This window comes from Panulirus ornatus, chromosome 13 (genome assembly GCF_036320965.1).
Source record: "Panulirus ornatus isolate Po-2019 chromosome 13, ASM3632096v1, whole genome shotgun sequence".
Classification (NCBI taxonomy): Eukaryota; Metazoa; Arthropoda; class Malacostraca; order Decapoda; family Palinuridae; genus Panulirus; species Panulirus ornatus.
Genome location: NC_092236.1, coordinates 57,136,054 through 57,160,235, shown reverse-complemented (window position 1 = coordinate 57,160,235; position 24,182 = coordinate 57,136,054). Strand labels below are relative to the sequence as shown.

The 24,182-nt window shown below is 43.1% G+C and overlaps 1 protein-coding gene across 3 annotated transcripts in view; it reads left to right on the top strand.

Annotated features, from left to right (window-relative positions):
* Positions 1-24,182, top strand: part of LOC139752928 (uncharacterized) — a 326,136-nt gene that overhangs the window by 192,641 nt on the left and 109,313 nt on the right. For 2 of the 3 annotated variants that reach the window (XM_071668997.1, XM_071668996.1), the window contains one exon: positions 1,433-1,465. The exons of the other annotated variant lie outside the window; for it this stretch is intronic. The gene's annotated coding sequence lies outside the window, so the exon portion shown is untranslated. The remainder of the gene's footprint in view (positions 1-1,432; positions 1,466-24,182) is intronic. 3 annotated transcript variants of the gene reach the window in all.

The following is a 24,182-nucleotide window of genomic DNA, read 5'->3' as shown; positions in this document are numbered from 1 at the left end:
TACAGTAAAGAACACCTTTATATATATATATATATATATATATATATATATATATATATATATATATATATATATATATATATATGTGTTCAAGAACACGTGCCACTAATGTGTTGTTTGTTCTTTAGAACACATGTTCTCATTTGCGGTCAGCCGATGATGGACGCTGAGTTGGACCCATTCCAAGTGGTCTGCAGCTCCACTTACAGACCACGAAGACCATCTGACACACACAAACACACACACACACACACACACACACACACACACACACACACACACACACACCATCTCCGGGCCCCCCTTCCTCATCTAACTTATGGCCGTGTATCAAAAGAAATATTTTTTGGTGGGGGGGAAATTCTTTAACAATTTCTGCAGTTAGCTCTCTGGGGAATTACATACAGTACCGAGGCACATGTTGCCCTCATCCTTGCACACTCGTCCTCCTGGAGAACACAGACGAACTGACTGACAACTATCATCATCACCTGCCTGTCTGGGGGAAATCACAGCATACCCACCCCAGCCCAGGGTCCACTACACACACACATCTCTCTCTCTCTCTCTCTCTCTCTCTCTCTCTCTCTCTCTCTCTCTCTCTCTCTCTCTCTCTAGGAAAAGAAACCCCTCAGAGTTGGACCAGCAGGAGGAGACATGTACGCAATCCGGTTTTAAACTCCTCATGGAAAAGAACAATTGCATCTTTTGATGACAACAGACAACATCAAAAACAACAACAACAACAATGGTCTGTATCATAACAGTCTTGAAATGCGTTTAAAACCAGATCCTCTCACAGGTCGGCCATTGTTACAAGGGTGTCATTAAGGTCTATACAACTATCAAATTCATCATTTTTCACCACCATTTGCTCGCCACCAAAACGCCACCACCAGACTACCAGCCATAGCTATCGTGCCTTACCACCACGATCTCAACCACCCACCATCATGAACTGTAACCACCATCACTACCTACTAACCACCATTACCACCACTACTATCACCACCTGCAACAGTAATCACCACTCATAACCACAATCACCACCACGACCACTACCACCAACCAACACCACAGACATGCGTGGGTTGACGTATGCACCAGACAGGTCCCTGGCGTGGGTGCCGCGCCAGAAGCAGCCAGTTCCCCCGCCCCCCCTTCCTCCTCCTCCTCCTCCCTCCTGAACATGAAGTCATCGCCTTAAACAAATCTCTCGGATCTTCTTATTACACCTTCTTCTTTCTTTTTTCCCCCCCCTTCCCATTCTACACCTTCAAGTCTCCTCTTTCCCCAAATTGGTCAAGGATTATCCATATTATGTTACTGATGATATCCATACGTGTACCACTTCTCCCTCTGTCGTCTGGTAGAGGAGTTAGATTAAGACAAAGTGGATAACCCACGTTCTATTTTTCTTCTCTTCTTTCAGAGCAACGGCGGACCACCAACACACCAGTTAAAGGTAAGGTGCTTAAAGGCTTTATTGTAGGTATTCGTAGGTAGGTACTCTCTCTCTCTCTCTCTCTCTCTCTCTCTCTCTCTCTCTCTCTCTCTCTCTCTCTCTCTCTCTCTCTCTCTCTCTCTCTCTCTCTCAATCTCTCTCTCTCCGTCACCAGCTGCAGGTGTGGGACGACCACCACACAATAGACGAGGAGGTGGGGGAGGGCATCATCTCCACACGAGACCCAGTCGCCCTCTGGAGGCAACACGACACTAACAGACGTAAACTAATCTTAGGTCAACAGTGGTGTGAGTACATCAGGTGTCGTCAATCACGTGAATGACCTCGTTATAACCAATCAGGAAACTGAATCATAATGACTCTATTGGGGGGGCATAGCACCTGGATCTGATTCAGCTTGGGTGTGATGCCAGACCAGCTCTCATACCCTGGACTGTGATAAAACAGGAGGTAGGAATTTTAAGAAAGTTTTATATTTCCCCTTAAGTTGAGACTTCTCAATGGTGTTCTACCATACACAGACCAGGTCGCGTCCTGTACGGGTTCCTCAGTGATCATTATGCTTCAAATGCACCACTTATGGTCATGATTTCCTGACATTTTGAGTTGAAAATGTGAAAATCTTCACAGGCATTGCAGATAATTATCAATATATCTTCACGAAATATCATCTTCACATTTTTTCTGTTTCATATTAACTTGTATGACTTCTGGAATGTGTGTGTGTGTGTGTGTGTGTGTGTGTGTGTGTGTGTGTATGTCGTTTTCGAAATCCTTTATACGTATCATGTGGTGAACTGGGTCCCTCGCTCTGATAGCCACGTAGCAACACTATGAAGCAACAGTAACAGCAGTAGTACAAGCAGCAGTGGTTACCACCGTAGCCATCTGGGCCAGTACAGACCGCTCGTTAGGGCTTCAGTGTTTCACACACACACACACACACACACACACACACACACACACACACACACACGAACATTAGGACAGACACAATCATCCATCAAACACCACTAACTTGTACTTACACACACTTATAAGAATAAAACCCCAGTAGTATCCACAACCTATGGACACTGCTTATACAAGCAGCACACCACACAAGCACAAGCATACCACAAGCAGAAACTAATACTTGGAGGGTTAGGGGGGGAGAGAGAGAGAGAGAGAGAGAGAGAGAGAGAGAGAGAGAGAGAGAGAGGGAGGGAGAGGGAGGGGGATGGGATTTAAGCCAAGTAGCCTGGAGGGAGGGGGAGGCGGGAGAGAAAATCCTGCTACACTCGTGGATATATTTCCAGTCGTCAACACCCCTGGAGCCCTGCCCTGTCTGGCCACCATGTCTGACGTCACCACTACCTTAGTTCTTGACCCTCAAGGCTAACGATGTGAGCTCTCTCTCTCTCTCTCTCTCTCTCTCTCTCTCTCTCTCTCTCTCTCTCTCTCTCTCTCTCTCTCTCTCTCTCTCTCTCTCTCTCTCTCTCTCTCTCTCTCTCTCTCTCTCTCTCTCTCTCTCTCTCTCTCTCTCTCTCTCTCTCTCTCTCTCTCTCTCTCTCTCTCTCTCTCTCTCTCTCTCTCTCTCTCTCTCTCTCTCTCTCTCTCTCTCTCTCTCTCTCTCTCTCTCTCTCCACGAATATTCACAGGTTTGATTTTAGAACTGGAAACTTCCGAATGGAAAGATGTATGTAAGATATGGAAATGATAGGTTGGTTAACACACACACACACACACACACACACAAATATATACCCTTATGTATACAAATGGGTACTCACGAATTTAAGCCTCCCACCTCGTACAGTGCAAATAGGTAATTACAGTCTCATCCAGGAACTTCTTAATCTAAAAGAACCAATCATTTCCCTGCTCCTTACTGTAGCGTAACCTTGAAGCTGTAAGAGCCTTATGAAAGGTACTCTGGATTTATATATAATCTATCATATCAATATACCATGATCCCCGTGGATAGATGGGGAGGATTAAGAGTTTGTGACCTTATATAATTTCCGAAAAATTTAGAGATTTTGACACGTTTATCATCTTTATTTCCAAAATATTTTACTCTAATTCCTCTCCTTCCCTCGAACACCTGACAGACGAGTTCACCACTCCTTTCACTCGACCGTGGCTGAACTGCAAGTTTTCCCCTCCAAGTCTGATCATGTGGTGCTGGAGGTCTCGTGGTCTAGGTCATCAGTAGGCCGGAGGGGAGCAGCTCGAACTAGCCAGCCCCACGCTCGCTCCTCCTCCTCCTCCTCCTCCTCCTCCTCGACCTGCTAAAACAGATGAAAGTCGCTAGGAAAATCAAGGTCAATGGAAAGTCATCCGGGAACTGCCCGAGAGGAGCTGAGGATCCGCTGACTCACTCAACATCTCTACCTCTTTCTTTCACACACACACACACACACACACACACACACACATAACTCTTCCATTACCTGAACTGTTGCATAAGGGAATAAAGATGATGTGTTTCACACCTTCCTCCTGTTTTAAGCACACGTCCATACGACACCAGCTGGTCTCAATAACTCCAAGTAAGGAGTTCGTCTCCCTCCTTCTCTAACAAACTGTTCGTTCCAACTGTTCGTGACCGTCAGCAGTAGTAGCGTTTCTCTGCTCCTCGTTTACGGTGAACGAATGTACGAATGGTTGGGCAGTCAGCTGATGATGAGCTGATTCCTTCCTGAGCAGCTGTTCATCCTGAAACTCACCTGATTCGCTCCCCTTCCCCAACCCCAGGCCTCACGATCTGTTGGCTACGGATGGATGTGTGTGTGTGTGTGTGTGTGTGTGTGTGTGTGTGTGTGTGTGTGTGTGTGTGTGTGTGTCGAGTATTATCTTTTCTTTTGTTCCCACGTGGACGACTGGCTCTGGGTGTGGGTGGGACATCTTTATGTACCTCCTTTTGTGACTATGGTTCCTTGTAAGTGACGCCTTCCTCGCTCCTTCTTCAGGACAAGAGCTCAACTTGGCGAATCATACCACCGTAAACTGTCATGAGTTTACGTGGGTTTACCTCATAACGCATAGGCCAACTTGGGTATTAATCCTTGTTAGTGTTAGATGTAACATCCATTTTGATGCGTCCTTCGTATCCAAGGGTTGATAGGTGTCCAGCTCTCCCTGCTGTATCGTCTTACCTCCCTGTGGCGTCCCCAGTACCTCTCCTACGAGTCCTCGGTGTGGGCACGCCTCCCACTAACGGTACCGTGGGGCGCTGGTACCAAGAGGAGCGAATCTCCGTCCCTATTTATCCTCTCCTCTTCAATGCGTTGTTCGTTGTCTGATTACCTCTGGCTCGCTCCATTGAGTCGTGGATCGAGTTTCACGACTTGGCGTTACTTGCTCCCGCCTCTCTCTCTCTCTCTCTCTCTCTCTCTCTCTCTCTCTCTCTCTCTCTCTCTCTCTCTCTCTCTCTCTCTCTCTCTCTCTCTCTCTCTCTCTCTCTCTCTCCACCGGCCCCCTTGTTCCCAACCCCTACTTTCACTATAGAGACAGGGTTCCAAGCTGTGTCGGACGGTTATACGACCACAAACCACCGTCTGGGCCATAACCAGCACTACCACCGGTAAATGTAAATGATTTACATACATGACTTGTAAAACCTTTGACAAAGGTAGATAGTCGGTGCTACTGACAGTCCAAGGGTCTTTGGGTAGTTGGTTTGTTATATGGGCTATAGAGCTAACGAATGACAGGGTCGTTAAAGCCCGTCAGAGTCAAGTTATAACCACCAATCGTAAAAAAAAATCTTAATTACCTGACGAAGGCTTTTACAAGATGACTTGAAGACCATACGTGTTCTCGCTGAGTGTATGGTCCGTGAGTGCATTCCACAGCATGTAGGCGTTGACACAGCTTATCCTTAAGTTCTTTCTGGCTCATTTTCAAGACATCATCTAATATCCGATGCTGATTTAAAAGAAAGGGTATCATACCTTGACTGGAAATGTCTTTATACATGTAAGATTAAGATGGATGGTCGGTTGAACGCTTGAATATCCATCTTTATCGAATAACTAAAGTATGAGCAGAGTGTGTCACTCTTCTGTATACCCATGAAGACAGTAATGATGGTTATCAGACGTTGAGGAAGCGTGGGTACCAAATTTTATGCAAAATGTAACTAGAATTTCATTCATTGTTTCTTCAGATATCTCATCGGTCATTATTGCCCCTTCACGTGCACGAACTGTCACTATTGCCCTCCTCAGGTACTCGATCAATCATCATTGCCCTCCTCAGGTACTCGATCAATCATCATTGCCACCTTTAGGTCATTGATCAGTCATCATTCCCCCACACCCCCTTTCAAGTACTCGATCATCCATCGTGCCCCCTTCAGATACCTGATCAGGCATCATTCCCCCTTTCTGGTGCTCGATCAATCATTATTGCCCTTTCATATACTCGATCAGTCATCAGAGCTTCCTTCTGGTCCTCGATCACTCATTTTCGCCCCCTTTCATTTACTCATACGAGGGCCCTAGCCCTTTTACCTACCATGGTCAGTGCCACATCCACTCCCAGGTATGGAAAAGACTTCACATCCGTCAAGCGAAAATGCGCGGTCTCGCATCTGCCTCCGTAGCGAACATAATCGTGAATGTGACACGTGCAGAGGTGTGGCAATGCTGCATCCGCTCGCGAATGTTGGCATATCAGCATTTGCAAAGAGAGGTTTTTTCTTTTTTTTTTCCTTCGTCCTTTCTCCCGCTCTATATCCGCACGTCATGTCCTCAATAATACTCGTTCAGCAGGTTCTCACATATTAGAAACCAGTCGCCATTACCAGAGACCATGATTTTCTTTTTTGTATTCTCAACGTAACCAAAGAGGAGTTTAGCTCAGCCAACCCTATTATTTCATGCAATATTGTGTTGATTTTCGTATCGCTAGCGTCCCATGCAGAGGGTGTAATGCTATGCCTCATATACGATGGGATACGAAGGAACACAAACGGGAACAAAACATTGAGTCCTTCTGAGGGTGTTGGTGACTGTGTAGGTGATTACGATGTTGTTGGTGATTGAGGCGTTGGTGATTGAGGCGTTGGTGATTGTGTTGGTGATTGTGGAAGGAATCGGCGATTGGGAAGTATGCGTGATTAGGTTGGCGAAGAGAAAGAAAGGTAAATTAGAGAAGTCTATGTGTGAGGGATTCCTCGATCTCATCTCATCTGAAGGGGTTGTTATGGGTTATTTTCGTCAGTGTTGTGAGTCTCCAGCTGAGGTGGTTCGTCTGATGTGTACTGATGATGACGTCAACTGTCACCCTTCGTTTTGCTACGTATATGACATTATGACCGCAATATGAAGGGACAAACTGCATTTTGGCGAGTGCAACCTCCAAGTAACTTAATTTTCTAGGAGGATAGTTATCTGTATCTTTATAAACACACACACACACACACACACACACACACACACACACACACACACACACACACACTACTATTACAGAACATGTACAAAAAATGATACGTGACCGGAGCGCCAGCAATCTGTCTCTTCTTAACATAAATGCAAGTCCAACTAATGCTTGGATTCTCTCTCTCTCTCTCTCTCTCTCTCTCTCTCTCTCTCTCTCTCTCTCTCTCTCTCTCTCTCTCTCTCTCTCTCTCTCTCTCGTGTGTTGCCCAATATGTCCACGCCATTTCTCAGAGCCTCAGAGCATGAAAGACTTATGAGTCGTCGTGCTCATGGCGGATCTTTAGGTGTCACGCAATGTGGTTATGACCCGTAATGATGTGATGAGCTGGTGTGAGCCAGCGTGACACCTTCCCCTTGCTCCAGATTCGGCTTTGTCATCGAGATTTCCTAATGGTTTAACCACTTTACAATCTGCACTGAAGACTGATTTGAAACGGGGAATCTGATGCTTCTCGTATGCATGACAGAAAAAGAATCGGATGGAGGTTTTTCTTTTCCAGTTACGGAGTGTGTGTGTGTGTGTGTGTGTGTGTGTGTGTGTGTGTGTGTGTGTGTGTGTGTGTGTGTGTGTGTACAATTACCATTCGTACTATAGATCCATAGATCGAATCGTCCTTTCCACTACATCTATATCTCCGACTTGCCTCTGCCATACATATATAACAATTAACAAAACAGCATCTGTCCTATGTATCACGTCCTTCTAAGCCTGTGTTCAACTCTTTAACCCATCGAGGCAATTTGAGTGCTAATCACTCAAATTAACCCTCTCACAGAGGGTCATTCATTTACCTTTAATTACATAGTATCTTCCGCTCGCTCATCATCCGGTATTAAGTGTGGTAATAGCGACATTTCCAGCCCCTTAGCGCGGTATTACCTTCGAATTAATGACGTATAGAGTTGCCTGAGAAAGGAGAGGAGGTGGTATATGGTCATTACAACAGCAACCGTAATACAGGATTGTTATTATGCAATACATATAAGGTCCTTGATATGTTCACTTTCACTCATACGTGTTGTATGACGAATGGTGTGGGATATATGTGTGTGAGATTCTACAGTGTGGTTGTGATCATAAGCTTCATATATTATTTGGTTGTTAGTTCTGAGGTTATCATTTATTTATAGAGTTTCGGAAGTGTTATATTGATCGGTTAGTTGGGCTACGGATGATGATTCATTGTAGCTATATTTTTTCTATCCTTTAATCAAGGTATAGCTATGTTATGATACACTAAACAGTTGTCTTTGATTTATGCTCTGTTACGTCTATCCTTCAATCAAGCTACAGCATGCTATGATATACTAACCAATTATCTCTGATATATGCTATGTTACGTTTGATATATGCTATGTTACGTTTGATATATGCTATGTCACGTTTATCCTTCAATCAAGCTATAGCGTGCTATGATATACTAACCAGTTACCTTTTATTAATGTCTTGATCCACGCTGAGACACGAAATGAATTACTTTTAACGTCGGATTAATTTACTGGAAGTATACGCCTATATTCTACTTAACAGTACCATAAACGGAAGGTTTTTTCTATACTGGTGGCTTCGCTGAGACGAAGCGGTGAGGTATTCGCTCTCTACATTCACAGCCCAGGAGGCGTGGGATCGACCCTCGGGTAAAAGGGCTTGTAAGGAGGTGTTACTGCTCTTTTATGCCACAGTACGTCATACTAGGTTGACCCATGTCATATCTCGGGTGTGTGAAATTCCCACCTTTACAAAGAGAGTGGGAAACGCTACATAGAAAATTCTGACTTCGCAATCTTTTTGTGAATTCGATATCTTAAGCCAGATAGAACGATAAGATATATTCAGAAACTTGCACGAAAAAGGAAATTAAAGGTTTAAAACGGTTCAGTATAGCGTATAGCGTATTTCTTAACTTGGCCTCCTTATTGAAATCTACATCAGTTGATTTATTTGACTTTAGATTATTTCATTAATCTTTATTACACATTTTTCACATAACCAAATGTTAAACTGCAAACCAACTTCTTCTGAATGTAAATCTAAATGCCAACAATGAACGAATACAAGACATCAAAATGTATCGTCCTCTTCCCCTATACAAGTCTTCCAATATGGTGTGAATATTCGTCCCCTTCTAGTATCGTTACAGTGGTCTCCCCTCCTCCCACTTTGTCAATAAATCAGAGAAAAAGGGGATGTGGTTACGAACTCAGTGATCCACTACATGCGTTTCTGCTTGAGCGAGCAAGATGCAGTATGACGAGGTATGCCTTTGGTATGCTTGATATGCTCCTGGCATGTTCCACGGAGAGAGTCACAGCCTTGTCAGTGAGAGAAGATGCGCATGGCTGATCTCATCTGTATTTGTTTGTTTTGGCGAAGATGTCTTGTATTCCTTGCTTGTTTCTTGACACTGGTCCTCGCTTGGTTCTTCCAGATCTCTTACTTCTGCTTTATCATCCTGTCTTCATCTATAATGATGAGGAAGTAAGAATGTTATGACTGTCTTAAGGTAAACAACTTCATCATAGACCATAAGGTCTCCTGTTACCTGGATTTTCTATGTTCCTCCAGCAAAGAGCCTTGTCATAGACCATCAGGTCCTCTGTAATCTCTCCCTTCTGTGTAGCGAACTCCAGCATATAACATCGTCATACGCCATCATATCTTCTGTTATCTGTCTTTCGCATGAACCCCTTCAGAGACCATCAACTCTTTTGCTATCTGTCCTTCCCATGCACTGTCCACCTACACATAACCTCGTCATACACCGTCATATCTGTTATCTTCCACATGTACTGTTCTCCAGCAGATAATCTCTACACAGACATGAATTCTTTTATCTGTCCTTCCTATGTATTGTCCGCCAATGAGTAACCTTGTCACAGACCATCAGGTCTTCTGTTGTCTGTCCTTCACATGGACCGTCCTCCAGCAGATAACCTCGTCGTAGACCATCAGCTCTCACTCTGTGTGCCTTTTCCACGTTTCTCCATTCATTCTTCTTTGTTCAGCTTGAGGTCAGAGAGGCATTATCTTGGTCAGGAGTATATATATATATATATATATATATATATATATATATATATATATATATATATATATATATATATATATATATATATATATATATATACCACTTATTCAGACGTGATCCAGGAATAGAGTTATTGCCTTCTTTCCCAAAAAACTCTAAACAGTGGCAGAAAGGATCGCTGTTGCTCTCAACTGTTAAACTCTCGTGTATGCCATGGTCATTTCATGACCCCCCCCTGTTGTGACCACGCAATCTTCTGACTCATGAAAATCATGGTGTCATTCAAAGGTAAGATTCACTTTTACAACGAAGCTGTAGGAAAAAGCTTTTACAGCAAAGATCATCCCGTCTATCGTCAAGACCATTTTGCAATGTCGGTGTTTCAGTGTTGGCACTCCGGTTCTTTCTCTAGGATGCTCAAAGGGAGAAGATAGTCGGAGTATAATTGCCACAACTCAGTCCCTGGAACAGGTCACATCTAAGCCCAACGTCCTTTTTTTTCCCTTGCGTCATCTCCTTTCACAGTGACCCCCCACCACCCTACCTCGTCTTGACCCTGAGCCTGTGACTCAGACCTGAGCAGCGAGCGTCCCACCCAACTCTGACCAACATTCACTTTGGTGACAGAAGCGTCTTGGCTGATGTCTGTGTGTCCTACTGTGGGGTGTGACCTGGCTCCTCCTGCGAGTGTCTGATTCGGGATTTTAGTGTTGGGTATTGATATAGAAAATTGTGTGTGTGTGTGTGTGTGTGTGTGTGTGTGTGTGTGTGTGTGTGTGTGTCTGCGTGTGTGTGTGTGTGTGTGCGTGTACGAATGAAACGGGACATTTGACTGAAGGGAAAAAGAATTAATCTCTTGGTTACTGTGTTTATCATTTTTTCATCGTTGATTCTGTGTTTTATCGTACATCTGTCACCTCCATGGCAACAGAGGCATTGCATCCTCCATTTTTCCTTCCTTTTGTATCGTCTATTTGTGTCGTCATTTTCGTCTATTTCGTTCTACCGTCCATTTCCTTCTACCCTCCATTCCGTCCTACCGTCCTTTTCCCCCTTCCGTTCCAATACCTCCTACCATCTGTTCTTCTTAACTTGTGATAATTTTTCCTTTCGATCACTTTTCACAAAGATTTACCGTCATATTGGAAGTGTCGACTTGTCTCAGAGTCAGGTACCCACCCCTAATGTAAACAAGGTTCGAGAATCTCTATGCTTTCCTTGAACTCAAATCGATCGCCAGGTTTCTGACCATATAACCTAAGCAGACCGATGGACTGATGATGACTACCATATTCCTATGACATCCGGAACAGGTCTTATGTTCCCGCCGGAGTCGTTCGCGATCCGGTCAAGGTTCGATGATTTGCATGACCCCCACGGACTCCAGTTGCTGGGGAATTTATGATGATTATCTCTGCAAGCGATGGTTCGATTTCTGTCGTACATGAAAGAAGGACATGCCTCTGGCCTTAACGACCTCCAGGTGCTTTTCCATCTTTCGTGATAAGGTATTGCAAGCAGCAGAGACATTAGCCGAATACAGAGGCAACACTGACGAACTTGAGCTTATTATTTCCTTGATTTCGACGGTATTGTTAGCTATTTGTATGCACTTCAGTCACAGGGTCCAGCCCCTAAATTGTACTCCTGTGTCCTCTACCCTTGGGGAATTACGTAAGGTCTTCTACACATCTCACGACAACCCTCGAGGACCACACGCGCAGTAAGTGTGTCTGATGGTCTTTGTTTTACCTTGGATGCTTGAAGAGAGTGTTCAACAATTTTCGATCACTAGTTATGAAGTGACGTTGATGATGCCCTTAATGACCCTGGTAGCCAATAACCCAAAAACACCCAACTAACCCACTAACTTTATACCCTTCACTAACTAATTATACCATAGTATATCAAAATATCCCTTCTCTTTATATTACCCTCTTTATTCCATATACCTACACTACTTTCGCCATTATCATTATGCCACCGAGGGATCTCTTATATCTCTACAGCTTGCCTTACATCCATGGCATACATTCACTGTTAAAAAAAAAAAAAAGTTGCTTTATTATAGTCCCCCATATTTCTTTATTATCCACCAAGACCTTCACACCTACAACCCCCCAAAAAGATGCAGCCACATAACCTCTGCCATGTCTTTAAACCCCCATCATCTCAGTGCACACTTTCTCCCAGTGTCCAAAACACAGCCTCCACTTTCCCACATCCTCTGGCCCTCTCCGACCAAAAAGGAGGTGGTGGTGGTGTTGTTGCCGGAGGCCACCTACTGACCCACAAGTGGCTGCTGGGGCGATGCCTGGCCGGATGACCAACGCTAGAGCGTCGAGCGGAGGGAGGCGGTGGCATTGAGGGTACGCTAGTGAGCTTCCTTCTCCCCACAGTATGAACAGAGTCATCGCGATCAGTAGCGAGTGACGACGAACGGAATGCTAGATGTGATCTAGGTTTAGGCTGGATGTGATCTAGGTTTAGGCTGGATGTGATCTAGGTTTAGGCTGGATGTGATCTAGGCTGAATGTTATTCCGAATTATGTTGATAGTAGTTTGATCAATCTTGTTCGTCCTGGCCTCTAAGGTGATGAGGTGGTTTTGTTGTTCATGCTAGGAAAAACAAAATGTTCCCCAGCTACCTTGGCATTGCCCCGTTTTCTATTAGAGAGTGCAGTTGGTGAGACTAATAAATTCTGTTGGTATCGTGTGCATGATGTTTGTCATAATTCATGAGGGGAGTTTTTTCTTCTGTAAATAACTGAGGTTTCACTGAGTGTGCTGAATCAAATGGTTTTGAAGGGGGGGAAATTGATATGCTAATAACCGAGGCAAGAAATAAAAGCAACCTCAGATTTTTAATGATTTTGAAAATAATTTTTCTCAATTTAAGTTCTGTACTGACACCGGCCGTGTGAGCTGTTTACTCTGCATGAGCAGGAGAGTTTCGCTAATACTTTCCTCTCCATTTCTGTTAATCTTTTTAGCCTACGCCTCTGGTGAGGGACGGAGCTGCAGTGACTTTCAAACTTAACCCATATTTGCAGTTTAGCTTATACCGGTTTCTCGGAGCCTATTTTTAACACAAAGTTTGTATCTAAGTTTCTCACATTAGAATGGTAAAAGGAAGCTTTCTCATTTTCTGCCCATCAAAACAAATTTAGCTTCTGCGTTAACCTCACAGAACCTGTAGTCTGATTTCTGAAAATGTCCTAAGTTTTGACAGTCTTTTCAACGGACCTGTACAAGAGACCTGTCTATCGACCACCTAATAATGGAAAGCTATTTACTCCATTAGTATCAAAAATGACCGATAACAATTACAACACATAGCAGTAATTATGGGCTAATGACCATCTGCACGTTGATAATCAATTAATCTCATGAAATGCGAGAAGAGTCGAAAAGTTCAGTTTCCACTCATCCAGTATGACTGCAATTTCATATCTTGTGAGGCGACTCGAAGAGGGAACTCGTCGTATGAGTGACCCTATGAACTCAATGAAGACGTGCATTTCCCTGACGAACAGAACCTTGATGTCTAGCCAGCATCATGACAGACTCGGCCGCTCATTGAAATGCACTGTATCTATTGTCTAGAAGGAAAGAATTTCTCTACACTGAACCTCAGAAAGCATCCCTACTAATTCTGATACATCACTGCTGCTTTGATACGCATGTGTGTGTATTAAGTCTGCTTTGTTACGCTCATTCTATCATGAATAAGATTATGAATCCAGATAACTTCATCGTGATCATCTGGTCTCCTTATATCTGTCCTTCTCATGTAGAGTATACTAAGAGTTGTATGATGGAGGGCTTGTCCCAACTCTAACTTATTATAAAGAAAAATCTTTTACCTTCCTTAGGTCAATGTAGGACTAAAACAAGAGCAGTAATAATGAACAACCTAATTAATCATAACAGAACAAATAGAGTACGATGCGAAGATGAGCGAGAGATAATGTGCTCAGAAGAAATCATTCAAACGATGCATAATGTGCAGGACAGCACTGTCGTGCCCATCTTGATAGAAGTAGCAAGTGGAATAGCACTGTAAGATGGTACCGGTAATCCAACTGCAGCAAACATGGCACGTAGTGTGGGCAGGTCATGGAATAGCACTGCTGGACGGTACTGTTATTCCAGCAGTTGCAGATGATGGCAAGGGATCTGGGCAGGTGTAATACACGTACAAGAGAGAGGTGGATGTTGAGCGGTCATACAGAGTGACATGGTGATGGTGGTGGTGGTGGTGGTGGTGAGGTGCGAAGACATGGTAGATGTTAGGTTGGCGTAGTGGTGCTGGAGGAGGTGGCGTGGTGGTGGTGGAGGCGTGGCGTGTGGTATAAGATGACCTCGTCCACATGGGCGGCCACACCGACGTCTGGTTATGACCCACACGTGTCCGGCAGCTGCTGCCCTTTTGCTAATTGGACGTCGACTGCTAGAGCCACAGAAGCCAACCACACACCCTTTTCTTTTATTTATGTATTTATATATAGAAAATGGGACTCGGACTGACAGGTCAACTCTGGTCTATTTTGAAATATAAATATTTTTCATGCAATATATTCTATTTTCACATACAGTAATCTGAAGTGACTTAGAAATATATTCAATAGATATTGAACTCGAGGTAATAACATAGAGAAGCCAACACTAACGATGTTCATCTCATTATGATCAGCCAATCTTTATAAGCCATGAATAACCAATGTAACACTCAAAAGAAAACGAAGAACCCGTTGTAGCGGTCACTTCCGTATAACGTTAACGGGTACACAACGGGACCGGTCATAATCTCGTATATCTTGTATTCGTTAATACGTCCACTTGCCACAGACACATCTACAAGAACACCTGTGATTCACAGGACGTGTCATCCGTCCATGTGTTTCTGGAAGAGATTTATCATAGCGTAAAACCTTACGAAGTTTCGTCATTCGTAATATTCGGCATCAAAGTGTGTAATATGTGGGTAATTGCACAACGGTCGTTCCACAATGATGTCCAGATTCTGTCGAAAACTGGTTTCGTAAGTGTCATAAACCCGTTGATCACACTGGTTCGTATTTAGTAAGTGGAACACTTGGTTTTTTGTTGTCACTAACATGTCACGGGGTTATGTCAGAGTGGCGCTGGGGCCGTCGGAGGATTATGAGTAAAGAGCATTCGAAGATTTGAGAGTGAGAGGCAAGGAGAATGTAAGAGCCAGGGAGAGTGTAAAAAGCGAAATGAGTTTTAAGAGGCAAGGAAGAACAACGAAAGGTGGGGTTGGTATGCCGGTGAAGGGAGACAAATGAGATTCAGGGAGAGAGTGGTGGTGGGCAGGGAGAGTGTGGGAGTCAGTGAGAGCAGACGGAACGAGGGAGAAAGAGAGAAGTACAGGGTGAGCATAAGAGAGGAAGAGAAAGTGTGTAACGTTGAACAAGTGTGAGACAGAGAGAAGGTAAGAGTGGAGTGTATAATAACCAGAAGGATATGAAAGGGAGATGAGGAGTGTGTGTGTTGTAAGCGTGTAGGAAGTGCCACACAGACCCAAACTAAGGTTCAGATGTTAAGAGAAAGTGGACAGTCACCGTGACGAGATAGAGGCATGATATATACATCCACAGAACATCATTAATTCTAATTTAACATGATACATAAGTATATATGGCCATAGGCTTATTCTATTGGGTTTATTTTCTGTTTCTCTTTATCTACCCATTCTACAGCTTGTCCAGTTATTTCTTAATAGCTCTTTCGCGTCATTTTGTTTCACTGTTTGACTCTGTTGCTCTTAGATTGCTGGTATAATATTCACAAATGAGGAAGAATCTACTGCAAACGTTGTTCTTACTTTTATAACAGGATGTATCTCTTACGACAGAAGTTTTCTAAAGGCACTCCTAGAATCTCATCCGTTTTCTATCTCAGGCGACGGAGACTTCAACTAGACAGTAAAGTTTAATGCCACAGTCTGTCGCTTCGGCGCTTTGAGGTGGGGGTATTGCTTGAATTCCTGATATGAACACAGTTTAATTTTTTTGTAAGTGAATATTCTTCACTGAAAAACATAACAGATACCGGAAATACCAGAATATCATCCAATTCGATTTAAAATAATGGAGATTTCAACTAGAGGGGAGATAATGGTCTTGTTTTCCACTTATTTACATGAACACTGCTATCTGAAGTTACTATTTTATTTCTGCTTTATAGTGTGATATTTGAAGCCAGGATACGTAGAGAAATTCATGAAGAAAATCCCAAAATTAATTTGTTTTCTTCTATTTCAAATGAGGAGATTTCAACAAAACAGTAGATAGTAATCCTATAAAATTCAACAAAACAGTAGATAGTAATCCTATGGTCTTTGTCTGTTAGGGACGGCGTATACAGGAAGGGAACTTATGGTAGTAGAATTATCTTGAACACCAGGAGAAAATGTTCAAGTTTTTTATTTCCGATTAGAGGATAGAAAATGACGTTGACAGACTTAATTGAGACCCCTGGCTCTCGATAGGCCTATAGAGCCCAAATAACCAAGGAACTAGCCTGCCTCTACCCCCTGGCGGCAGCTGCCAAACTAACGGGAGATTTCACTATGTTTTCTAACTGTATGAGACTCGTTTCTTCATCACGGACCCACAACACAACAACCACTGATCCACTGGTATATATCGGGTTTTTTTTTCCCCATTTTCCGTTTTCTTTCATATTCCTGCCCTCTGATAAACTGCTGAGTATGCAAATGAGGGAGGGACGAGGGAGGGGGGTAAGTTTCTCCTCTTGTATCAAAGACTTAACTCTTTCAAAGGTTGGTGACCCTTCCCACCACACCCTTCCGTGTCATCTGCGCGTCTTGTCCTTTTTCCTATCTCGGATGGTGAGTTCTAGACAAGCCACAGCTGTTGTGACTTCGCAGCAGCAACAGAACTACACATCCCGTTGTCTGCATGCGGTATAGATTTTCACAGAAATGCTACCCGATTGTAATGCCGATTAAAGTCATTTAGGTAAAGGATTTAGCGAATTGTGCCTTGAGAACATAACCTCGAACGAAATCGGATGTTCTGCTACCTAGATAAAGTGTGCAGTATGGCTTCGAGTACCTTCGTTTTCCTTTTCTAAACGTCGGAGGTTTCAACTAGATAGTAAAAAGTAATCCTACAGTCCATTTCTTAGATCCTAGAGGCAGTTGCATATACATATTACTTTACACAGGTTCTTCATTTCTACTGTGACTTATCCTTTCCTCAAACGCCAAATCATGTCTTGAAAAAATAGAATCCCAATAAAATCTTAGCCATTTTCCATTCGAGATGAACAGGTTTTAAATTGGCAGTGGACAGGGGTTCTGTAATTTGCACCTGCCCCTCAAGGCTGCTCTTAGTTTACTCAAGGCTGCTGCTAGTTTACCCAAGGCTGCTGCTAGTTTACCCAAGGCTGCTGCTAGTCTACCCAAGGTTGTTGTTGGTTTACCCATGGCTGCTGCTAGTTTACCCAAGGGTGCTGCTAGTTTACCCAAGGCTGTTGTTGGCTTGCCCATGGCTGCTGGTAGTTTACCCAAGGGTGCTGCTAGTTTACCCAAGGCTGCTGCTAGTTTACCCAAGGTTGTTGTTGGTTTACCCATGGCTGCTGCTAGTTTACCCAAGGGTGCTGCTAGTTTACCCAAGGCTGTTGTTGGCTTGCCCATGGCTGCTGGTAGTTTACCCAAGGCTGCTGCTAGTTTACCCAAGGCTGCTGCTAGTTTACCCAAGGCTGCTGCTAGTTTACTACTCAAAGATGCTGCTAGTGTACAAATAGATTTTCACTCTGGTCCCCAGCAAGAGATTCATTCATCTTTATGGACCTCCCCACCTTACACATCAACCCTCCACTGATGCATTAACATATCCAGGTCTTCCTCTTACGTTTCCCTTTCATGTGGTAGTGTTATTGCATATAGATACCATACGTGCGTGGAAGCTCAATAAACAATATCATCTTAAATTCATTTTGGAGGCGTTGATTTTTTTTTTTTTCTTGAGTGAGTTGCTTGAAGATGATGATGATGATGATGATGGGCCTCATTTTACGCATATCTAAGCCAAAAATCCTGAAGAATTTTGCCAAATCAAACTTCTGAGAGCGTGGCTGTCATTCTATTCCTTCCGTGATGGTCATCATTTAATAAAGAAGACAGATTTAAAAGCCACGTTTAGGCACTTAAACCCGCCGCTACGGAGAGAGAGAGAGAGAGAGAGAGAGAGAGAGAGAGAGAGAGAGAGAGAGAGAGAGAGAGAGAGAGGTTAGGGGGGGAACGACCCACCTCTAGTGATGTGATCGGTTACACTACCAACCTGATAGACTAAGAGTAACACAGGAGAGGCAGTGACAGAAGGCGTCCATATGAAAACCACGGTTCAGAAGGCCGTATTTGGGTTGTATCTTGTGGGGTCCTGGTACGGTGACCCCCCCCCCCCCCAGAGGTCGAGGGACATAATACCAGACACAAGAGAGCATCGAGAGTTCTGGATAGAGGAAGAAAAATATAAAGGAAAAAAGACACATTAACAGACTGAACTAACTGACCAAGCGAAAGACAGACTAATAACATGTATAACTGTAATGGCAGTTAGAGATGATTAAAAAAAAAGGTGTGGGAGAAGATATGATCAGTAAACTAATATTAACATTTGCCGATGAAGACAGGTCATTCATGATTTACACTGCAGACACCAGTGATCATGTCTGCTAGCTAACCCACCAAACTGTACTTTGATATCGTAGACCTAACATCACTGTCGCTTCAATTTACGAAACAGAAGAACATTTACTAAATTGAGTATCGGTGTTCATTCTACTCCCGTCCAGCCAAGGTGACTTTAGGATTTAAGAAAAAGAAAAATAATCTCTCTTTCAGCTTCGTAGGTCCAGTAGATCTCGTCCATATGGCTGAGTCACATACCCTAACACGAGTAATTATGCTCACACACACCAATGAGACCTCCTGACAAGCTCCCGCTCATGTAAATATACATTATGATCATGAAGTTCGCACACACACACACACACACACACACACACACACACACACACACACACACACACACACACACACACACACACACACACACACGTCAAAGATTGATCAGTCTTCCAGAGATGGACTCTCCTCCCCCACACACACACATCCTCCATTGCAGCAGCAGCACCGGTCGGCCATGATCACTCATGTTACTGTTCCTGAAGCTAGTTTTTTTTTTTTCTACGTTACTGTTCCTGATTGCCAGAGCTCCTCATCTTACTGGTTCTGGTGATGCTGCTGGTGTTCCTGTTTTTGTTACTTTGGGTCTTCTCTTACTGTAACCACACGGAGGATGGCCGGAACCGGAACATATACACAGCTGAATTCTTCCACATTGCATTGTATTTCCTGTTCCATTATTGTCTGCCTGTAGGAATATATGTCCATAAAGACGTGGGTTTGTGTGTGTGTGTGTGTGTGTGGTGTGTGTGTGTGTGTGTACGAGGACGCACCAAAGCCGGAGTCTTTGTGTAAGTGCTGGGGAAGACGATGCCCGCCTCAGCCAGCGACAGGTAAGCATATCTCATCAACATTTAAGGTCTTATCGGGGAGCAAGAGGCTGTAAATACATTCCCCTGGTCCGGCACCACTCACTCTCCGTCGTCCGGGAGGAAACAGCGTCTCCTTGTTTAGTTTCAACGAACTCTTTGTGGGTGCTTTTATATCTATGATCCCTTCGTGTATTCTATCTATTGTATCTATAGGGATACTGTTGCTGTTTATTGTATTCTATGTGCAGTGTTTAAGTTCATCTGTATCACGTTTTTGAACGTCGCGATTCAACGCGATGTTGTGGAGTCAATGGAGAGTTTTGCTTCAACCACATCGTTGTACAGCGATGGGTCATTGTGTCTTGTTGAAGGTAATGAACAACCCAGGCTCATGAGGGATGCATAGCCCTTCTTGGTGATGTATAATCCTGCCTAGTGACGTCAGCTTGTCATGTATAACCCCGCCTGGTGACCCCCTGCTGGTAACTTTTTAACACCTTCTGGTGATGTATAACACAATGTGATGATGTATAACCCCTTTTTAGTAATGTATAAGTCCTTATCAGGATTTATAACCCTTCCTGGTGATGTACATCCTCATTTTGCTCTGCATAACTTCACCGCTTGATGCATCAGGACAGATAGGAAAAGGAAAAAGGAATGAGCAGAAAGATAGTGTATGAGAGGCAGAGTGAGAGAGAGACAAACAGACAGACAGACTGACAGGGAAGGGAAGAAGAGGGAACGAACTCTCCACCGGATCCCGCCCGTCCTTGAACCCATCGTGACCTAGATAGTGTAGGAGTCGCTAAGACCCGTGTGGGCCAAGCCTCCCCTTCCCCGCCTATCACCGCTAACACCACCGGAGTTCCTCTTCCCGATTCTTGGGGGTATGTCACCCTGATGGAGCCATTACGTGTAGATATTTTCCGTGTCATGTAAAGAAGAAGGACCTGCAGACAGATCTTGTGATAGAATGATCTTTTTTCAAATCTTAAGACTCCTATTTATGTATCACTCTTAGTTTGTATCAGATGTCTGTCAGAGAATACTTTATATTCGAGGCGTCTAAGGAGGTGGTCATAATGTTGCTGACCCCTCACACCAGGGGAGACATGAGCCTCGCATTTCAAGCAGTTGGACCACGGCCTAACTAATGGCTGACCCAGCTTATGGCTTTCGAAGAATGATTTAGAGAAATGGGATCGATTTCACTTGCGTGTCTGTCCACCCGTGTTCGAAATGTGATGGGAAATTAACTTCAGTCGGAAATGAATTAGGGTCTCTTGTTTTGGGGTCATTTAGGGTCGAAGCAAAGGGACTCGAAGAAGCATGGCGTGGTAAGGCAAAGGTGTTGCTCAGTCCTGATGCTGTTGTGTACTGGGTAGGGGGCCGTGAGTCGCATGTTAATATCCTCGTGAAAGTGGTCCCCCAGATTTGGCTGGAGATAATACTAACATCTTAGGTTCGGCGCTGAACATCATCGAATCTCCCGTGGCCATCTTTGGTTCAAAGCTTCATATCCATCGAAGCAAACGGTCCGAATACCTTTAAAGCAGGAAGATCATCAGTGTTGATAACCAAAAGAATGAGAGTTGTAACCAATAAGGAAGGTGAGATTTTAGCCTGGGTTGATAGAGATAGAACTAAAGCTAAGCAGATATAAAAGTTCGTTGTCAGATTTCATGAAGTCAGGGGTTCCAACGCTGTATCGTGGCGTTCTTCGAGTGTTCTACTCTAACTATAGAGCAACTGATGAACCATTAATAATGACATGTTTCAAAGCGTTTGCCACGACCTCCTCTCGGCAACTCTTGCTGGCACGTGATTCATGCTATACGACCTTAAAGATTCAGGTTAAAGAAAATGTAAGTAGAATGTAGTTCATTTAGAAACCCCGACACTCTCTGTAGACTACAGGATTTGATCATTTGTAATCTACGCATTTCGGTCGGGCGTCTACGGTTACAAAATATTCCACAAAAGACATAAGATAACCTCTCTTGCTGAATATTTTACGTGAATCTGTATCAACCGAATATTTCATATTCCTGTTGTGACAACAGATGGCTCAGTGTGTCACAGGTGACATCGAAGTGTTCTTTGTCTAATGGAGGCAAGACATAGCTCTCATGGCGACCCCAAGCCCTGGCACCTGTCCATATCTTGATGGAGACTCGCCAAGGGACCGAGTTGAATATTTACAAGAGCAAAGGCAATCCCAGCGACCCCGATATCTCAGATCACCAGCGCCCTTAACAGAACCCCATTCACACACCTGTATTTCTTGTAGTCTCGTTCATACACCTGTATTTCTTGTAGTCTCATTCACACACCTGTATTTCTTGTAGTTTCGTTCATACACCTGTATTTCTTGTAGTCTCATTCACACACCTGTATTTCTTGTAGTTTCGTTCATACACCTGTATTTCTTGTAGTCCCGTTCATACACCTGTAATTCTTGTAGTCCGTTATACACCTGTATTTCTTGTAGTCCCGTTCATACACCTGTATTTCTTGTGGTCTTGTTTAAACACCTGGACTACTCGAGGTCCCGTTCACAAACCTGTATTTCTTGCAGTCCCGTTGAAACACCTGAACCACTTCAAAGTCCCGTTCAGATACCAAAATTTCTTAATCAATCGCTTTGGAAATATATTCAATGTTCAGCTTTGTATTTCTTGTTATTTCTTCTGTCTCCCTTCATGCAGTTACTTAACCTCTCATAATTCTTTACCATTCTCCTATTTGGCTCTCTGTGATCGTATCATCCAATCAAATTTACCAATATTTTCCTCACTCCACACGAACTCCAATTTCTCTCTCTTCATTTCCATTTTGTTCCTACTCTTCTGCTGTTTTTAATGTGTATGATCTAGTTATAAAATTATGATATTTATCCTTTTACCGCCTTGTATTTTCAGCATACTTTCACCTCATTTCAGTTATGAAACTGAAGAAACTGATTCATATATATATAGAATGTACTTAATATTTCCCTAACTTACCGTCAAATTTCTTCACAGAAAACGAACGATTCATTTTCTGTTCAGAGAAAATGGGAAAGATTATGAGCATAACTGAAGACGATCAAACTTTTCTGTATATTTTCATGCTCACACATACTCCTGTAATTATCATCCATTGGTGACACATTGATAATTTTCCTATTTCTGAAGTCGTATATTAATCACTCTAAAAATGTGTTGTCACTTATCTCTATGGAAGAACCTCCAATATTTTGATTAATCGTTTCTTGTTGAAATGATGATAGATATGAAATACGATTAGAACGTAAGAGTTCATCTTGTTTAATGATCATTATAATCCTATTGTTCATCGTAGATGGAGAAAAAAATCGCCATGAGTTGCTTTAAATTTCATATACAATATATCAAATGGATTTACACTTTTCTACAGCTCAACTAGAACAGAAGATGAACTCTTCGTTTCTGATAACGTAGACAATAGATCCAAATCTGTCTCGAGAACTGAGAAAAAAAAATAAATTCGTCTCCTCGCCATGCAATCATTCGCCTGCCATCAATCTTGTAGGAACAGATAGCTGTATCGTAAATCTCCCGGTGTTGTAATGGTTACTGTCGCTACCTATGAATCACAGGAGCTTGGGTTCGAATCCTGAATTGGTCAGCCGGCTCACAGCTAAGTCAGCTGTTTATCCTCCACCTTTTTAAGGGTGGGGTCGATGAATAGGGTACCTGGCGTTCCCTAATCCCAGGTGGGAGAAACCTAGGACCTGGTATTACTAGTAAATCTTTTACAAAATAGAATGAAAAAGAGAAATATGAATGAAATATTGTCACGGCAGTTCGAACAATAACTCATTTTTGATATTAGTTTATGCAAATTCTGGGCTTTTAGGGAAAAATCCACTTACGAAAGCTTTTTTTCTATATTTTTTTTTTCTTGATTGAAGTAGACAGACTTTACACCCCTAATCCGGATTTGACCAACTGATCGGAGTTAACTCATCCTCATCATTAGATAACCTTTTGGTGAGCTTGTTCACCACTGGGAGTAGGGAGACAGAGAGACAGAGTTACCCAAACCTCTCATTGATCTGTATTCATTGCTACCTGTAACCTTCACACACACACACACACACACACACACACCGTCCAGCACCTCGGGGCCGTCTAGTGGATGGACCTTGAGGGAGTTGAGTCACTTCAGGGACCTTCAACCTTCCCTTCCCTCCCTCCCTCTCTCCCTCCCTCCTCCTTCTAAGGAACTGAATGCTCCTGGAGGCTGCAGTTTGATGTTACGATGATACTGTGTCAACTCTGAGATTTAGTCTTGGCCAAATACTTCGTCAGGGGTTATCATTATTCAGTAGTATTCATCATTGTAAACAATTAACCTGAGCTATTGCATTTTCAAAACCAGTGGACCTTAATCATATATGTCTTCAAGACTATTGTCCTTGGCCATATACATCTTCAAAACAAATTGTCCTTGGCCATACACATCTTCAAAGAAAATTATCCTTAATCATATACATCTTCAGAAACAATTACCTTTAGTCATATACGTTTTCAAAAACAATCATCCTTAGTCATATACATTATCAAAAGCGATCACCTTCAGTGATATACATCTTCAGAAGCAATCATTATTAGTGATATACATCTTCAAAATCAGTCATCTCTCATTCTCAAGTTCTTATCAATCAATCATCTA